Raw genomic sequence first — 17,446 nt, 5'->3', positions numbered from 1 at the left:
CTGGGATTGTAATTCAGATTTTGAAAAAAGATAATTTTAAGAAAATGCTAAAAGTACAGTTAAAAAGAACAAGTTTCTTCAGACATGTATTATTCTTTCATTTTGATTATGGAATAACAGAGCCAGAACTTTGAAAGTTTGTCTTTTCCATCAGCTCATGAAGACCAAGGCCTAAATCATGTTAGACAGAGGTTGCAATTTTTGAAAGTTGTCTTGGGAGAAAGGAAAATATTGTTACTTTCCTAACAGCTCAAATAAAGAAGACATGTCATTGTTTATTTTGAATTTCTATATATAAAACTTGCTAGCATGCTTTTTCTTTTTTTTTCTTTTGCGGTACGTGGGCCTCTCACTGTTGTGGCCTCTCCTGTTGCAGAGCACAGGCTCCGGATGCACCGGCTCAGCGGTCATGGCTCACGGGCCCAGCCGCTTCATGGCATGTGGGATATTCCCGGACCGGGGTTCAAACCCGTGTCGCCTGCATCGGCAGGCGGACTCTCAACCACTGAGCCACCAGGGAAGCCAGCTAGCATGCTTTTTAAATTTTAACACAGTATTTCCCATGAGATGTATCTCCCATCAATAGTTGCATTGCAGTACTTTCAGTTGATATGTGATAGCCCAGTCTCTTTTTTTCACTTGTTATACTTTCTTACATTTTTACTCCACCAACTTCTTTGTGCATTAAAAAAAAAGAGAGTTTATTTTTTTTAGGATAGATTTTCAAATGTGAAAATTGAGTTTTGATACCTCTCATGAACTGGTTTTGATTGAACAATATAAGATATTACATAATATTCTAAAAGTATTTCAATGGATTGTATATTGTAAACTGTGGTCTTTCAGGAGAAACAACAAGAACAACAAAACAAAACAAAAAGATCCTCTGGAACTTAGTTAAGCCAAGGTGAAGATGTAAAGAAATGACAGTACTATTGGACTTTTGTTTTGTCATGTTTTCTTTAATGGTATAGAACAATAGCATAATTTCTTTAACAGGAGGGACTCAGACACCATGTAGATTTTCTTCCGAAACCCTGTCTGTGTAAGAGGAAAAATACCTGGCATATTTTTCTTACACACTGTGGAAATTATGATTATATTGATCACATGAATTTCATTTCTTTACAGCCAATGTTTTTCAGTCTGTAGGGAGAAGTGTATTATTTTCCCCCTTAAATTTTCTGTTATGTAGTCATTCATAACGGGCATTTTCTTTCAAATGGCATCTTGTAATATTTTAAGAGTAGGTCACCACAAGACTGATATTTTATAAAAGTAAAACTTATCAAAACTTGCATCTCTGTCAGTTGATTTTAAATGGCAAAATGATGCAAAAAAGGCATCAGGAAAGGAGTAAAATACAGAAGATCCTAGTTAGGTGGTCAGAGATTAACTTGAGTCTGCCTAGCAAATGCAAGGAATAGATAGAGGTGGAAAAAGCAAGTTGAGAAAACATTCTTGGATTAAAAAGTAACAGGATTAATTTAATCAAGTGGTAGTATTTTAGGACATGCCTGATATAAATGAGAATAAAAATAAACGTTACCTCAGCATACACATGTATTATATGTAATTCATATAATTATGTATTAAGCAATGAAACTAATATTTAAATATATTTTATAAATGTGTTAATAATTAAACATATACTTATATTCATACATATTTTTTAAATATAAACTCTTTCTAGGAGAGGGACACAGCTAAAAATAATAGTAGAGGCAAGCAGGTTTAAGGGGCTATGAGTAATAGTAATTAAAAAAAAATGATCAGGAGTGTGAGGATACATTTATGAAATAAGATGAAAAGAACTGAATTTCTTTGGGTATGAGCAAAGGCAGGATGTGATAAACTCCTCAGGTATTTGAATGAGGCATGTACTCACAGGGCAGGGACTGGGTTTTTTTTTTTTTTTTTTTTTTTTTTTTGTGGTACGCGGGCCTCTCACTGTTGTGGCCTCTCCCGTTGCGGAGCACAGGCTCCGGACACGCAGGCTCAGCGGCCATGGCTCACGGGCCCAGCCGCTCCGCGGCATGTGGGATCTTCCTGGACCGGGGCACAAACCCACGTCCCCTGCATCGGCAGGCGGACTCTCAACCACTGCACCACGAGGGAAGCCCAGGGAGTGGGTTTTATGTCAAGGGTGAAGTGTGCACTGGATAGGAGATGGATTTTTTGGAAGGTAGTTCTTTCTAGAAGCTACTCCACTGGACTTATGCTGTAGGGAATATATGTTGCTCTGTAACGGTGGGGATAGAAGGACCAAATGGCAGTCAGTGACAGAAAAAATTCCTTCCTCCCTGGGTTACTATGGCGACTGGGCTCAGGCACATGATCTACTATGGGGAGGCATTTTGGGCAATGAGGGCATTCTTTCTCTTTCCAGATTGGCAAAGGAACCCCATCGATTTGTGAATTTTCAGGGAGCCATTTGCCTACATAACATATTTTTCCTATATTTCCTTTGCCTGAAAACAATTGGATTTGTTTTTCAGGTTTGTTTGTTAACCAGGATTAGAGATGGTTCCCTAGGACCCACAAGACAATTGTCTGTTTCACATCATACACATGAAATGGGAACAATGGGAACCATCTCTAATCCTGTTTAGCAAACACTGAGGACCTGCTCAGGCACCAGTTTTAAACTTTATAGTATAAAGTGTATGAAATGTTCTCATACACAAGCTCTTATCCGTTTCTCCAAGAACTTAAGGGTAGGTGCTAATTTTACAATCTCTGTTTTACAGACCAGGTAATAGACTAGAAAGATTGAGCTTCTGTGTTATGGATCTGGTAAGTCCAGAACTTCAAATCCAAATAAATGTTCTTTCCACTTAATCAAACTTAACACAGATTCTGCCCTGAAAATCCAGTGGTTCTGTGAGAGGGAAAAGCCATTTTACCCCGCAGATCATTAAAATATAAGATGACAGAGAGAGTTACCAAGCTCCCTTCATGAAAGTATCTTTATTTCAAAGTGCTTCTCCTGTTTCTGGTCACTTTACCCCTAATTTTCCTGGAGAAGTGGGAGGTGCCCCCTTCTCTTACCGTGTGTCCAATCCGCACAAATGCAGGACACACTGCCCCAGACTGCAAAGGGCTGGGGTTGATGGGAAGTGACGTGTTGAACATTGGCAACTTCTTTGAGATTGGGAGTGTGGAGTGGTGGGGCATGAAGGAAGGAAGGGAAGTGGAAGGGTAGAGCTACTGCGTCATCTGATAAGGATAATTAGTTGTTTAATTGATAATTTAATTGTTATTGGGGGTGTAGGGAAGGAGTTTGAGTACGTTTTCAGACAGAGGAGAAGGAGTCAATAGAGAGGAAATAAGAGTGTAGGAGGAGAGATAATTAATAGACCAAAGCCACAAAGAAGGTGGGAGAGAAATGGACGCAATGGCGCAAGCAGGGGGCTTTGCCTTGGAAAGACTGAGGGACGCTCCTTAGGTAACTGAGCTTATTCTTTTATTATGTTTACTGTGTCCCAGACAGCATTCTAAGTGCCAGCTATCTATATATATATTTTAAAATCTTCACAACCACCCTATAAGGTAGATACTCCAGTAATCCCCTGTTCTATACATGAGGAACTAAGACTCAGAAAAGCTAAATGACTTGCCCAGGGCCACACGAGTAGCTATGGAAGCAGCATTCAAACCCAAGCAGCATGGCTCCAAAGTTCATGCTTTTAACCACTATGGTACAGTGAGGAAAGGAGGACCAGCTAGATAAAGATGATAGAGGAGGGAAGTTTAGGGAATTTAAGCAAGATGGCCTTGATCTCCTTAGGCAGTGTTTGTGCATTTGAGTGTACTGAGTATATTTGAGAAACAGGTACTGAAAACTGACTGAGTGGTAAGTGTTGCCTCAGTTATTTGCATATGTCTTAACTCTCCCTCAGTACTGAGTTGTCCATTACTATGGAAGGAGAACAGCTGTATGCGATGCAATGTCCTAATAGTAATCTGTGTATAACAAATGTTTGTTGATCAATTAGTAGCTGTCACATTATTAGTACCTCTCTAAATAACTTGCAGTTGCCTCCAGAGCAGATACAGTCACACAAAACCATTACTCCTTTGTTTGTCAGATGTGCCTCCTTCCAGCTCAGCCCTTCTGATGGCACACGTGCGCATCTATTTAAACTCAGGGTGGCAGAATAAAGTACTTTCCTGACCACAAGCCTGAAGGTAGACTTCCCGGCCAGTCTATAAAGTAAAATAAAATATCCTTAGCACACATTAAACACATTAAACTGACTTCCATGAAGATAATTTGTAAAACCAAGCAATAAAAACTCCTTACTTATGTATACAGTTTCTTAATCAGATCTTTTGTCCTCAACTGATGAAAACAATACTAGGGCAATGTTTGGGTAAGTGTAAGGCCAATTACAAGGTTAAAAGGCACAGTCTCCAAGACCAGTCCTCACTTCTGACACTAACTGCGAGTTCAAGGTGTTCCCCAGACCACTCTCAGGTTCAATAATTCCATAGAAAGACTGACAGAACCCACTGAAAGCTATTAGAGTCACGATTATTGTTTGTTGCAGGGAAAGGCTACAGCCAAAGATCAGCCAAAGGAAGAGATGTATAAAGCAGAGTCAGATGTTTCCAGATGTGAAGCTTCCACTGTCCCTTCCCTTTGGCGTCAGGATGCGTTACTCTACTTTCATTGGTGTGTGATAGCACACATGGAGTAGGCCACCAAGGAAGCTTACCTGAACTTTGGTGTCCAGAGTTTTTATTGGACTTCATCACACAATCCATAGTTGATTGATTGTCCACGTTGTTAATCTCTGTCTCCAGGTCGATTGACACCACATGACCCAAAGCACCCACGTGAAATCACGTGGTTGGTGTCTCTGGAGTGTCCAGTCCCCACCCTAAGATTATCTGGTGTGGCCAGACTTGCCCTAATGAACAAAAACACTCATATCAGGTATGAAATAGATTACCTTCCAGAAGCCAACGGCAGAGGCAGACTTCTCTTTGGGCAAAGTCAAATTCTTTATTATATAGCAAGTGTATCTCAAAAGCTCAACACAACATAGATCTGTTTCTCCTTCATACCCCATGGCCAGCTTGGGATGAATGAGGCCTCTGCTCCACAGTTCCTCACTCGGGGCCCAGACTGATGGAACCAACGTCATCTGGAGTGTCACGCTGCCATGACAAAGTCAGGCATGTAATGAATCCTGTGCTGGCCGTTCAGGCAGAAGTGACACTTGTTGCTTCTCACATTTCATTGGCTGATGCAAGTTTGACAGTCATATCCAGTTTGGGGGTTGGGAAGAGAAGAACCATTTTATTCTGTGCCCAGAAAGAAGAGGACTGATCTTAAAAGCCCCAGGGACTTATCTCTACCCTAAGGGAGTTATCTCTAAAAACAAATAGACCCACAGAAAGGACTTTTAGCCATTGCTTCTGTTTTTCCTCCTTATTGACCTACCTAATTGAGACATCAGAGTTTGATCGTGGAATCCTAGAAATTCTGCTTACTTGCCGTCAGCTCCAACTCTTCTCATTCTGCCATCCACTTTTAGACCAAGGTCTCTGACCCTTGCTGGTATACCCTATGAATTTATTCCCAAAGTTTATTTAGGGTAGTGGGATCTAACAAGTCCTGATATAAAGAGGAAGAAATTTGGCCCATTTCTTGCATGTACCTCATTCCTCTTCCTCCAAAGAACCTCATCTCTCTAGCCACATAGTAGTTGCTGATCTCTGAGCATACTATGAGAATCCATGACTCTATGCCTTTGATTATATGGTTCCTTTACAGAAATGCCCTGCCCACCTGTCCAACAGACCAGACTACTTATCCTTTAGGACTCAACTCACATTTCTTTTTCTGTAATTTTTGTGCGTTGCTTTCCCATAAAAGAATCCATTGGCTTTCGGTAAACCTCTGTTATCACTGTTTCTTTAATCGATTGACTATTTGTGCCTCTTGTGAAAGATTTGAGGCTAGAAATGCTGTCTTTTTTCCTCTTTGTATCCCCAGTATGTTACCGGGCAGAGTAACTTAATAGATTGTTATTGAACTGAAGATATGGAAACATTGAATCCCTAGAGTTAACAGAAGAGAGAGGTCTTTTTTATCAGTTATAACAGGTCCTCTTAACTAGAGAAAAATCTCCTTTCAACTAAATTATTTCTAACCGTTAAAGGTTAACCCTTTGTTTTATGTAATAAATGACCTAACGTATATAATTATAAAAGAGGGATTTTCTTTTCTTTTTTCTTGAGGTTTTTTTAAATTGAAGTATAGTTGATTTATAATGTCCTGTTAGTTTCAGATGTACCCAGTGATTCAGCTCTCTCTCTCTCTCTCTATATATATATATATATAATATGTAATATATATATTCTTTTTCAGATTCTTTTCCCCTATAGGTTATTACAAAATACTGAGTATAGTTCCCTGTGCTATACAGTAGGTCCTTGTTGGTTATCTATTTTATATATAGTAGTGTGTATATGTTAATCCCAAACTCCTAATTTATCCCTCTGCCCTCCTTTCCCCTTGGTAACCGTAAGCTTGTTTTCTATGTCTGTGGGTCTATTTCTTTTTTTGTAAATATGTTCATTTGTACTTTTTTTTTTCGAGTCCACATATAAGCAATATCATAAGATATTTGTCTTTGTCTGACTTACTTCACTTAATATGATAATTCTAGGCCCATTCATTTTGCTGCAACATGAATTTCATTCTCTTTTATGGTTGAGTAATATTCCATTGTGTATATGCACCACATCTTCTTTATCCATTCATCTGTCGATGGACACTTACGTTGTTTCCATGTCTTGGTCATTGTAAACTGTGCTGCAATGAATATTGGGGTGCATCTTTCTTTCCAAATTATAGTTTTCTCCAGATATATGCCCAGGAGTGGGTTTACAGGATCATATGGTAACTCTATTTTTAGTTTTTTAAGGAATCTCTGTACTTTTCTCCATAGTGGCTGTTAAAAGAGGGATTTTAACAAAGATTTCACCTGTGCTTAAGTATCAGCACTTGATTTTCCGCATAATGTATTTCTAGATTATATTCACAGGCCTAGGGCCTAGACTGGCTGCTGTTGATTACAAGGGGACTGGATGGGTTCAGGAGATGGAAGAGTTCCTGACCGAAAACTGTGAACTGAAGTGGGTCAGTGCCAGACATATTCCTCTGAAAAATAAAGAGAGCTCTGAGGTCAAAAGACATACACTCGGCCCACAACATATTTTTTAACCAGTAAGGAAAATAATTGTGCAACATTTTCTTCAGGTATATATATATATATATTTAACATTATTATTGGAGTATAATTGCTTTACAATGGTGTGTTAGTTTCTGCTTTATAACACAGTGAATCAGTTATACATATACATATGTTCTCATATCTCTTCCCTCTTGCGTCTCCCTCCCTCCCACTCTCCCTATCCCACCCCTGTAAGTGGTCACAAACCACCGAGCTGGTCTCCCTGTGCTATGCGGCTGCTTCCCACTAGCTATCTATTTTACGTTTCGTAGTGTATATATGTCCATGCCACTCTCCCACTTTGTCACAGCTTACCCTTCCCCCTCCCCATATCCTCAAGTCCATTCTCTAGTAGGTCTGTGTCTTTATTCCTGTCTTACCCCTAGATTCTTCATGAGCATTTTTTTTTCTTTTTCTTAGATTCCATATATATGTGTTAGCATATGGTATTTGTTTTTCTCTTTCTGACTTACTTCACTCTGTATGACAGACTCTAGGTCCATCCACCTCACTACAAATAACTCAATTTCATTTCTTTTTATGGCTGAGTAATATTCCATTGTATATATGGGCCACATCTTCTTTATCCATTCATCTGTTGATGGACACTTAGGTTGCTTCCATGTCCTGGCTATTGTAAATAGAGCTGCAATGAACATTGTGGTACATGACTCTTTTTGAATTATGGTTTTCTCAGGGTATATGCCCAGTAGTGAGATTGCTGGGTCATATGGTAGTTCTATTTGTGGTTTTTTAAGGAACCTCCTTACTGTTCTCCACAGTGGCTATATCAATTTACATTCCCATCAGCAGTGCAAGAGGGTTCCCTTTTCTCCACACCCTCTCCAGCATTTATTGTTTCTAGATTTTTTGATGATGGCCATTCTGACTGGTGTGAGATGATATCTCATTGTAGTTTTGATTTGCATTTCTCTAATGATTAGTGATGTTGAGCATTCTTTCATGTGTTTGTTGGCAGTCTGTATATCTTCTTTGGAGAAATGTCTATTTAGGTCTTCTGCCCATTTTTGGATTGGGTTGTTTGTTTTTTTGATATTGAGCTGCATGAGCTGCTTATAAATTTTGGAAATTAATCCTTTGTCAGTTGCTTCATTTGCAAATATTTTCTCCCATTCTGAGGGTTGTCTTTTGGTCTTCTTTATGGTTTCCTTTGCTGTGCAAAAGCTTTGAAGTTTCATTAGGTCCCATTTGTTTATTTTTGTTTTTATTTCCATTTCTCTAGGAGGTGGGTCAAAAAGGATCTTGCTGTGATTTATGTCATAGAGTGACCTGCCTATGTTTTCCTCTAAGAGTTTGATAGTTTCTGGCCTTACGTTTAGGTCTTTAATCCATTTTGAACATATTTTTGTGTATGGTGTTAGGGAGTGATCTAATCTCATACTTTTACATGTACCTGTCCAGTTTTCCCAGCACCACTTATTGAAGAGGGTGTCCTTTCTCCACTGTACTTTACTGCCTCCTTTATCAAAGATAAGGTGACCATATGTGCATGGGTTTATCTCTGGGCTTTCTATCCTGTTCCATTGATCTATCTTTCTGTTTTTGTGCCAGTACCATACTGTCTTGATTACTGTAGCTTTGTCGTATAGTCTGAAGTCAGGGAGCCTGATTTTTCCAGCTCTGTTTTTCGTTCTCAAGATTGCTTTGGCTATTCGGGGTCTTTTGTGTTTCCATACAAATTGTGAAATTTTTTGTTCTCGTTCTTTGAAAAATGCCAGTGGTAGTTTGATAGGGAATGCATTGAATCTGTAGATTGCTTTTGGTAGTAGAGTCATTTTCACAATGTTGATTCTTCCAATTCAAGAACATGGTATATCTCTCCATCTATTTGTATCATCTTTAATTTCTTTCATCAGTGTCTTATAATTTTCTGCATACAGGTCTTTTGTCTCCTTAGGTAGGTTTATTCCTAGATATTTTATTCTTTTTGTTGCAATGGTAAATGGGAGTGATTTCTTAATTTCACTTTCAAAGTTTTCATCATTAGTGTATAGCAATGCCAGATATTTCTGTGCATTAATTTTGTATCCTGCTACTTTACCAAATTCATTGATTAACTCTGTTTTCTGCTAGCATCTTTAGGATTCTCTATGTATAGTATCATGTCATCTGCAAACAGTGACAGCTTTACTGCTTCTTTTCCGATTTGGATTCCTTTTGTTTCTTTTTTCTTCTCTGATTGCTGTGGATAAACATCCAAAACTATGTTGAATAAGAGTGGTGCAAGTGGGCAACCTTGACTTGTTCCTGATCTTAGTGGAAATGGTTTCAGTTTTTCACCATTGAGGACGATGTTGGCTGTGGGTTTGTCATATATGGCCTTTATTATGTTGAGGAAAGTTCCCTCTATGCCTACTTTCTGCAGGGTTTTTATCATAAATCGGTGTTGAATTTTGTCAAAAGCTTTCTCTGAATCTATTGAGATGATCATATGGTTTTTCTCCTTCAATTTGTTAATATGGTGTGTCACATTGATTGATTTGCGTATATTGAAGAATCCTTGCATCCCTGGAATAAACCCCACTTGATCATGGTGTATGATCCTTTTAATGTGCTTTTGGATGCTGTTTGCTAGTATTTTGTTCAGGATTTTTGCATCTATGTTCATCAGTGATATTGGCCTGTAGTTTTCTTTCTTTGTGACATCTTTGTCTGATTTTGGTATCAGGGTGATGGTGGCCTCGTAGAATGAGTTTGGGAGTGTTCCTCCCTCTGCAATATTTTGGAAGAGTTTGAGAAGGATAGGTGTTAGCTCTTCTCTAAATGTTTGATAAAATTCGCCTGTGAAGCCATCTGGTCCTGGGCTTTTGTTTGTTGGAAGCTTTTTTTTTTTTGCGGTACACAGGCCTCTCACTGTTGTGGCCTCTCCCGCTGTGCAGCACAGGCTCCGGATGCGCAGGCTCAGCGGCCATGGCTCACGGGCCCAGCCGCTCCGCGGCATGTGGGATCTTCCCAAACCGGGACACGAACCCGTGTCCCCTGCATTGGGAGGTGGACTCTCAACCACCGCGCCACCAGGGAAGCCCTGTTGGAAGCTTTTTAATCACAGTTTCAATTTCAGTGCTTGTGATTGGTCTGTTCATATTTTCTATTTCTTCCTGGTTCAGTCTCGTCAGGTTGTGCATTTTTTAGAATTTGTCCATTTCTTCCAGGTTGTCCATTTTATTGGCATAGAGTTGCTTGTAGTAATCTCTCATGATCCTTTGTATTTCTGCAGTGTCAGTTGTTACTTTCCCTTTTTCATTTCTAATTCTATTGATTTGAGTCTTCTCCCATTTTTTCTTGATGAGTCTGGCTAAAGGTTTATCAATTTTGTTTTTCTTCTAAAAGATCCAGCTTTTAGTTTTATTGATCTTTGCTATCGTTTCCTTCATTTCTTTTTCATTTATTTCTGATTTGATCTTTATGATTTCTTTCCTTCTGCTAACTTTGGGGTTTTTTTTTTCTTCTTTCTCTAATTGCTTTAGGTGCAAGGTTAGGTTTGTCTGAGATGTTTCCTGTTTCTTAAGGTAGGATTGTATTGCTATAAACTTCCCTCTTAGAACTGCTTTTGCTGCATCCCATAGGTTTTGGGTCGTCTTGTCTCCATTGTCATTTGTTTCTAGGTATTTTTAGATTTCCTCTTTGATTTCTTCAGTGATCTCTTGGTTATTAAGTAGTGTATTGTTTAGACTCCATGTGTTTGTAGTTTTTACAGATCTTTTCCTGTAATTGATATCTAGTCTCATGGCATTGTGGTCGGAAAAGATACTTTATACAATTTCAATTTTCTTAAATTTACCAAGGCTTGATTTGTGACCCAAGATATGATCTATCCTGGAGAATGTTCCATGAGCACTTGAGAAAATTGTGTATTCTGTTGTTTTTGGATGGAATGTCCTATAAATATCAAATAAGTCCGTCTTGTTTAATGTATCATTTAAAGCTTGTGTTTCCTTATTTATTTTCATTTTGGATGATCTGTCCGTTGGTGAAAGTGGGGTGTTATAGCGTGTTACTGTCGATTTCCCCTTTTATGGCTGTTAGTATTTGCCTTATGTATTGAGGTGCTCCTATGTTGGGTGCATACATATTTACAATTGTTATATCTTCTTCTTGGATTGATCCCTTGATCTTTATGTAGTGTCCTTTGTTTCTTGTAATAGTCTTTATTTTAAAGTCTACTTTGTCTGATATGAGAATTGCTACTCCAGCTTTCTTTTGATTTCCATTTGCATGGAATATCTTTTTCCATCCCCTCACTTTCCATCTGTAAGTGTCCCTAGGTTTGAAGTGGGTGTCTTGTAGACAGCATATATATGGGTCTTGTTTTTGTATCCATTCAGCCAGTCTGTGTCTTTTGCTGGGAGCATTCAATCCATTTACAGTAAGGTAATTATCGATATGTATATTCCTATTCCCATATTCTCAATTGTTTTGGGTTTGCTATTGGAGGTCTTTTCCTTCTCTTGTGTTTCTTGCCTAGAGAAGTTCCTTTAGCATTTGTTGTAAAGCTGGTTTGGTGGTGCTGAACTCTCTCAGCTTTTGCTTGTCTGTAAAGGTTTTAATTTCTCCATCAAATCTGAATGAGATCCTTGCTGGGTAGAGTAATCTTGGTTGCAGGTTTTTCTCCTTCATCACTTTAAATATGTCCTGCCAGTCCCTCCTGGCTTGCAGAGTTTCTGCTGAAAGATCAGCTGTTAACCTTATGGCAATTCCCTTGTGTGTTATTTGTTGTTTTTCCCTTGCTGCTTTTAATATGTTTTCTTTGTATTTAATTTTTGAGTTTGATTAATATGTGTCTTGGCATGTTTCTCCTTGGATTTATCCTGTATGGGACTCTCTGTCCTTCCTGAACTTGATTAACTATTTCCTTTCCCATATAGGGAAGTTTTCAACTATAATCTCTTCAAATATTTTCTCAGTCCCTTTCTTTTTCTCTTCTTCTTCTGGGACCCCTGTAATTCGGATGTTGGTGCATTTAATGTTGTCCTATAGGTCTCTGAGACTGTCCTCAGTTCTTTTCATTCTTTTTTCTTTATTCTGTTCTGCAGTAGTTATTTCCACTATTTTATCTTCCAGGTCACTTATCCGTTCTTCTGCCTCAGTTATTCTGCTATTCATCCCTTCTAGAGTATTTTTATTTTATATATTTGTGTTGTTCATCATTGCTTGTTTCCTCTTTAGTTCTTCTAGGTCCTTGTTAAATGTTTCTTACATTTTTTCTACTCTATTTCCAAGATTTTGGATCATCTTTACTATCATTATTCTGAATTCTTTTTCAGGTAGACTGCCTATTTCCTCTTCATTTTTTAGGTCTGGTGGGTTTTTACTTTGCTCCTTCATCTGCTGTGTGTTTTTCTGTCTTCTCATTTTGCTTACTTACTGTGTTTGGGATCTCTTTTTCGCAGGCTGCAGGTTCGTAGTTCCCGTTGTTTTTGGTGTCTGTCCCCAGTGGCTAAGGTTGGTTCAGTGGGTTGTGTAGGCTTGCTGGTGGAGGGGACTAGTGCCTGTATTCTGGTGGATGAGGCTGGATCTTGTCTTTATGGTGGGCAGGTCCACGTCTGGTGGTGTGTTTTGGGGTGTCTGTGGCCTTATTATTATTTTAGGCCGCCTCTCTGCTAATGCATGGGGGCTGTGTTCCTGTCTTGCTAGTTGTTTGGCATAGGGTGTCTAGCACTGTAGCTTGCTGGTCGTTGAGTGAAGCTGGGTGTTGGTGTTGAGATGGAGATCTCTGGGAGATTTTCGCTGTTTGATATTACGTGGAGCTGGGAGGTCTCTTGTGGACCAGTGTCCTGAAGTTGGCTCTCCCACCTCAGAGGCACAGCACTGACTCCTGGCTGGAGCACCAAGAGCCTTTCATCCACACGGCTCAGAATAAAAGGGAGAAAATATAGAAAGAACAAAAGAAAGAGGGTAAAATAAAATAAAGTAGGATAATAAAATAAAGTTATTAAAAAAAAGAAGAAAAAAAAAAGAACGGAGGGACAGAATCCTAGGACAAATGGTGAAAGCAAAGCTATACAGACAAAATCTCACCCAGAAGCATACACATACACACTCACAAAAAAGAGGAAAAGGGGAAAATATAATATATCTTGCTCCCAAAGTCCACCTCCTCAATTTGGAATGATTCATTATCTATTCAGGTATTCCACAGATGCAGGGTACATCAAGTTGATTGTGGAGCTTTAATCTGCTGCTCCTGAGGCTGCTGGGAGAGATTTCCCTTTCTCTGTTCGCACAGCTCCCAGGGTTCAGCTTTGGTTTTGGCCCCACCTCTGTGTGTAGGTCGCCTGAGGGCATCTGTTCTTCGCTCAGACAGGATGGGGTTAAAGGAGCAGCTGATTCGTGGGCTCTGGCTCACTCAGGCCGGGGGGAGGGAGGGGTACGGAGTGCAGGGCGAACCTGCGGCGGCAGAGGCCAGTGTGACGTTGCACCAGCCTGAGGCACGCCGTGCGTTCTCCTGGGGAAGTTGTCCCTGGATCACGGGACCCTGGCAGTGGCGGGCTGCACAGTATCCCGGGAGGGGAGCTGGGGTTAGTGACCTGTTTTTGCTCACAGGCTTCTTGGTGGCGGCAGCAGCAGCCCTAGCGTCTCGCACACAGGCTTCTTGGTGGCAGCAGCAGCAGCCTTAGCGTCTATGCTCATCTCTGGGGTCCGCTCTGTTAGCCACGGCTCATGCCGTCTCTGGAGCTCCTTTACGCGGCACTCTTAATCCCCTCTCCTCGCGCACCAGGAACAAAGAGGGAAGAAAAAGTCTCTTTTCTCTTCGGCAGCTCCAGACTTTACCGGACTCCTTCCCGCCTAGCCGTGGCGCACTAGCCCCCTTCAGGCTGTGTTCACGCCGCCAACCCTAGTCCTCTCCTTGCACTCCGACCGAAGTCCGAGCCTCAGCTCCCAGCCCCCGCCCGCCCCGGCGGGTGAGCAGACAAGCCTCTCGGGCTGGTGAGTGCTGGTCGGCACCGATCCTCTGTGCGGCAGTCTCTCCACTTTGCCCTCCACACCCCTGTTGCTGTGCTCTCCTCCGTGGCTCTGAAACTTCCCCCCATGCCCATCCCCCGTCTCCGCCCACGAAGGGGCTTCTAGTGTGTGGAAACCTTTCCTCCTTCACAGCTCCCTCCCACTGGTGCAGGTCCCGTCCCTATTCTTTTGCCTCTGTTTATTCTTTTTTCTTTTGCCCTACCCAGGTATGTGGGGAGTTTCTTGCCTTTTGGGAGGTCTGAGGTCTTCTGCCAGCGTTCAGTAGGTGTTCTATAGGAGCATTTCCACGTGTAGATGTATTTCTGATGTATCTGTGGGGAGGAAGGTGATCTCTGCGTCTTACTCTTCCGCCATCTTCTCCTGGTCCCCCCTTCAGGTATATTTGTTAAGCTCTTTTGTCCCCTTCAAAGCTTTCTTTGATATATGGAGTTGGATGAAAGGGAAAATGGAGAGAGAGAGAAAAAATTAAAATGTATTTTAAATAATATAATTCAAAGGGACCTACGTTCTAAACCCTTAACACCAATGTTTTGGGCCATTTAGATATTTGGGCTCTCTACTGGTGCCTTTTTCATGAGAATGCTATGTGGATTGCTGGTTTGGAAGGGTGGGTAGGAATTGGAGATGTCAAAGAGGGTAGCCTCCTAATTCAGCAGGTTGTTAGGTGAATCCTCAAAGAAAATTGAATTTTAGGAATAGAGCCACACATCTCAGGTTGCCAGTGCCAGTTTGCACTTGCTGTCCCAGCGTAATTATTAGTAGTGCCCTATTTGATTCTCAAAAGTGTCCTGTGTGGAATGGCCCCCCTCGTTTTAGGTCATGCAGAGTGGAGAATATTGGCGTGATGAATGGGAAAGATGAAGAGGGCTCAAGGGAGAATTATGAGGGTAAATTCTGTGCAGGGTTTCCTTAAAAGGCTTCTCGTGCTTTCTGAAATGCCTCGCAGACTTTCTTCTGACGCACTTCTCATCATCAGTTTATTTTTCTTTGATGCAGTACTTATGGGGCCAGTGTGTCTCAGCACGGCCTGGATTTCTGTTAGACTCGTGGGCAGCAGTGCTGCATCCATGTGTGATTCAAACCTGAACAGATGGGCTGTGAATGGGGTGATAAGAATAGAGAAGCACATAGCAGTAGACCAAACTTCCTGTGTACCCGCCTTTGAATACTGTTTCACTGTCTGAAATAGCATTCATCTTCTGGCTGGGATCATTTATTCCCTCTGGAATTAAGCAATGGCATTGGCAGCAAAAGAAACTATTTTGGGAAGGAGATGTGGGAGGAATTTTGCTATGTATGACAGGCTGGGCAGAAGTACCTTTCATGCTTTTGAGGACCACACTGTTCATTAGTGCCCTGGTAAATAGAAACTGACAACTTTCCGATCATCCCAAATGTAGTGAATGTTGAGGTGAATGCATACGCACTGTCATCTATGAAGATTAGCAAAGACTGAGTTTAGATGCTTCAACTTAATTCACCTACATGGCAGAAAGAGAACTTTTCTTTGGAGATTAGCCTCTAATGCAGATGCTTTTGAGAAGGGGTAAAATACAACATCTTGTTCCTGTCCCCTTCCTCACATACGCCCTTGCAGTTGTCTTTGCATATTCACATGCAGACTTTTCTAGATTGTTGGAGTTTAAAATAAGGCAATGAATGCTGTGTGTCCCCCCCTCCTTCCCCACAAAGCTGAGGTGGGTAGGGCTTGGCAGCTGGTAGCGGCTACAGAGATAAATAAGCATCAGGGCTCCTGGATGGACAGGGTACAGAAGCGCCTGGGATGAGGTTGTGCAGCCGAGTGCCTTCCGTGGGACGAGGCCATGAGGATGGAGCTGCAGCTGGAGTCCAGAAGTTCAGGCAGTGAAAGGGAGGTGGGGCTTATAAGAACCCGTTTAATAGTCCTTTTGATCAAACTGTTGCATTTTTGGGGTGGGGAGAGTACTTTAGAGGACAGATGAAAGTCATTTCATGCTATTTTGTCATTTAATGGATGTATTTAATGAAAACCAGGGAATTATGTTAGTCTGTTCCTATTTGACTTTTCTATTTGATACTCTTCCGCTAATAAAGAGAACTACCTTCAGAATTTAGTTTTTACAAATTTTCTGCAATTAGATATTAAAAACAGCAGCCCGGGGCTACTTAACACTTTTCTATTTTGTTACTGATAACCAGTTTGGAAAACGTTTCTCTTTTCTTTTTCTTTTTTTTTTTAATTAATTTTTATTGGAGTGTAGTTGCGTTACAATGTTGTGTTAGCTTCTACTGCACGACAAAATGAATCAGCCATATATATACATATATCCCCTCCCTTTTGGATTTCCCTCCTGTTTAGGTTGGAAAACATTTTTCTATGGAAGACTTTTGAATTCTCTTTTCAATGTGGTAGATGTAAAAACCAAAGATGATTTTTGCTCTTTTATTATTTTTTTTCACTTTGGCAGTTGGGCTAATGAGAAAGGTGAAGATGTTGAGATTCCCCACTCCAAAGAGTGCTGTCTAGGTTTATGATAAGCATTTTATAAACTATATCCCCTTGTTCACAAAGGTATAGTAAGTTTACTTAAAGTCAAAAATCATAAATACCTATGTGTTTTACATGGGGAGCTTGGTGAAGTGTCAGTTAGTGGTACCATTATAGACATCAATGGCCTTATATTAATTTTTTTTAGACAAATAAACTGTCATTTTATTTTCCAGCTAAATGATTCAAAGATTGAATGATCTCAGAATTTGAAATATGCTGCTCTCTTTCTATCTGGACGTGACATTAAATGTTCTTCATCTTCTTGTGACATTCTCTTTTTTTAAAAATCATTTCAATTTTTCATTTGAGAAATTGGTGGGAAAGACCTTTATATGGTGACAAGACATAAAAAAGAGTTTTAAAAAATTTGAAGCATTTCAAGAAAAAAATTGAAGACCTAGTTATTATGCCTTTCAAATGAAGCCTTTTCTAGAGTAGCATTCTCCTTTTGTGTGTCTAAACAGTAGAATGACATTTCTATAAGGAAGTTAGAGAATTAATTTTTTTAATAGTTTTTTAAAAAATTTATTTATTTTAGGCTGTGTTGAGTCTTCGTTGCAGGCTTTTTCTCTGGTTATGGTGAGCAGGGGCTACTCTTCGTTCATTGTGGAGCACGGGCTCTAGGCGCATGGGCTTCAGTAGTTGTGGCACACGGGCTCAGTAGTTGTGGCTCGCGGGCTGC

The 17,446-nt window shown here is 40.4% G+C and overlaps 1 protein-coding gene across 6 annotated transcripts in view; it reads left to right on the top strand.

The window, feature by feature from the left end:
* The window catches only part of PHLDB2 (pleckstrin homology like domain family B member 2), a 129,081-nt gene that overhangs the window by 39,550 nt on the left and 72,085 nt on the right, over positions 1 to 17,446 (top strand). The window lies entirely within an intron of this gene.

This window comes from Grampus griseus (assembly GCF_964374135.1).
Source record: "Grampus griseus genome assembly, chromosome: 5".
In the NCBI taxonomy this organism is placed as follows: domain Eukaryota; kingdom Metazoa; phylum Chordata; class Mammalia; order Artiodactyla; family Delphinidae; genus Grampus; species Grampus griseus.
The sequence above is the reverse complement of the archived record's forward strand: the minus strand, read 5'-3'. Positions and strand labels throughout refer to the sequence as shown.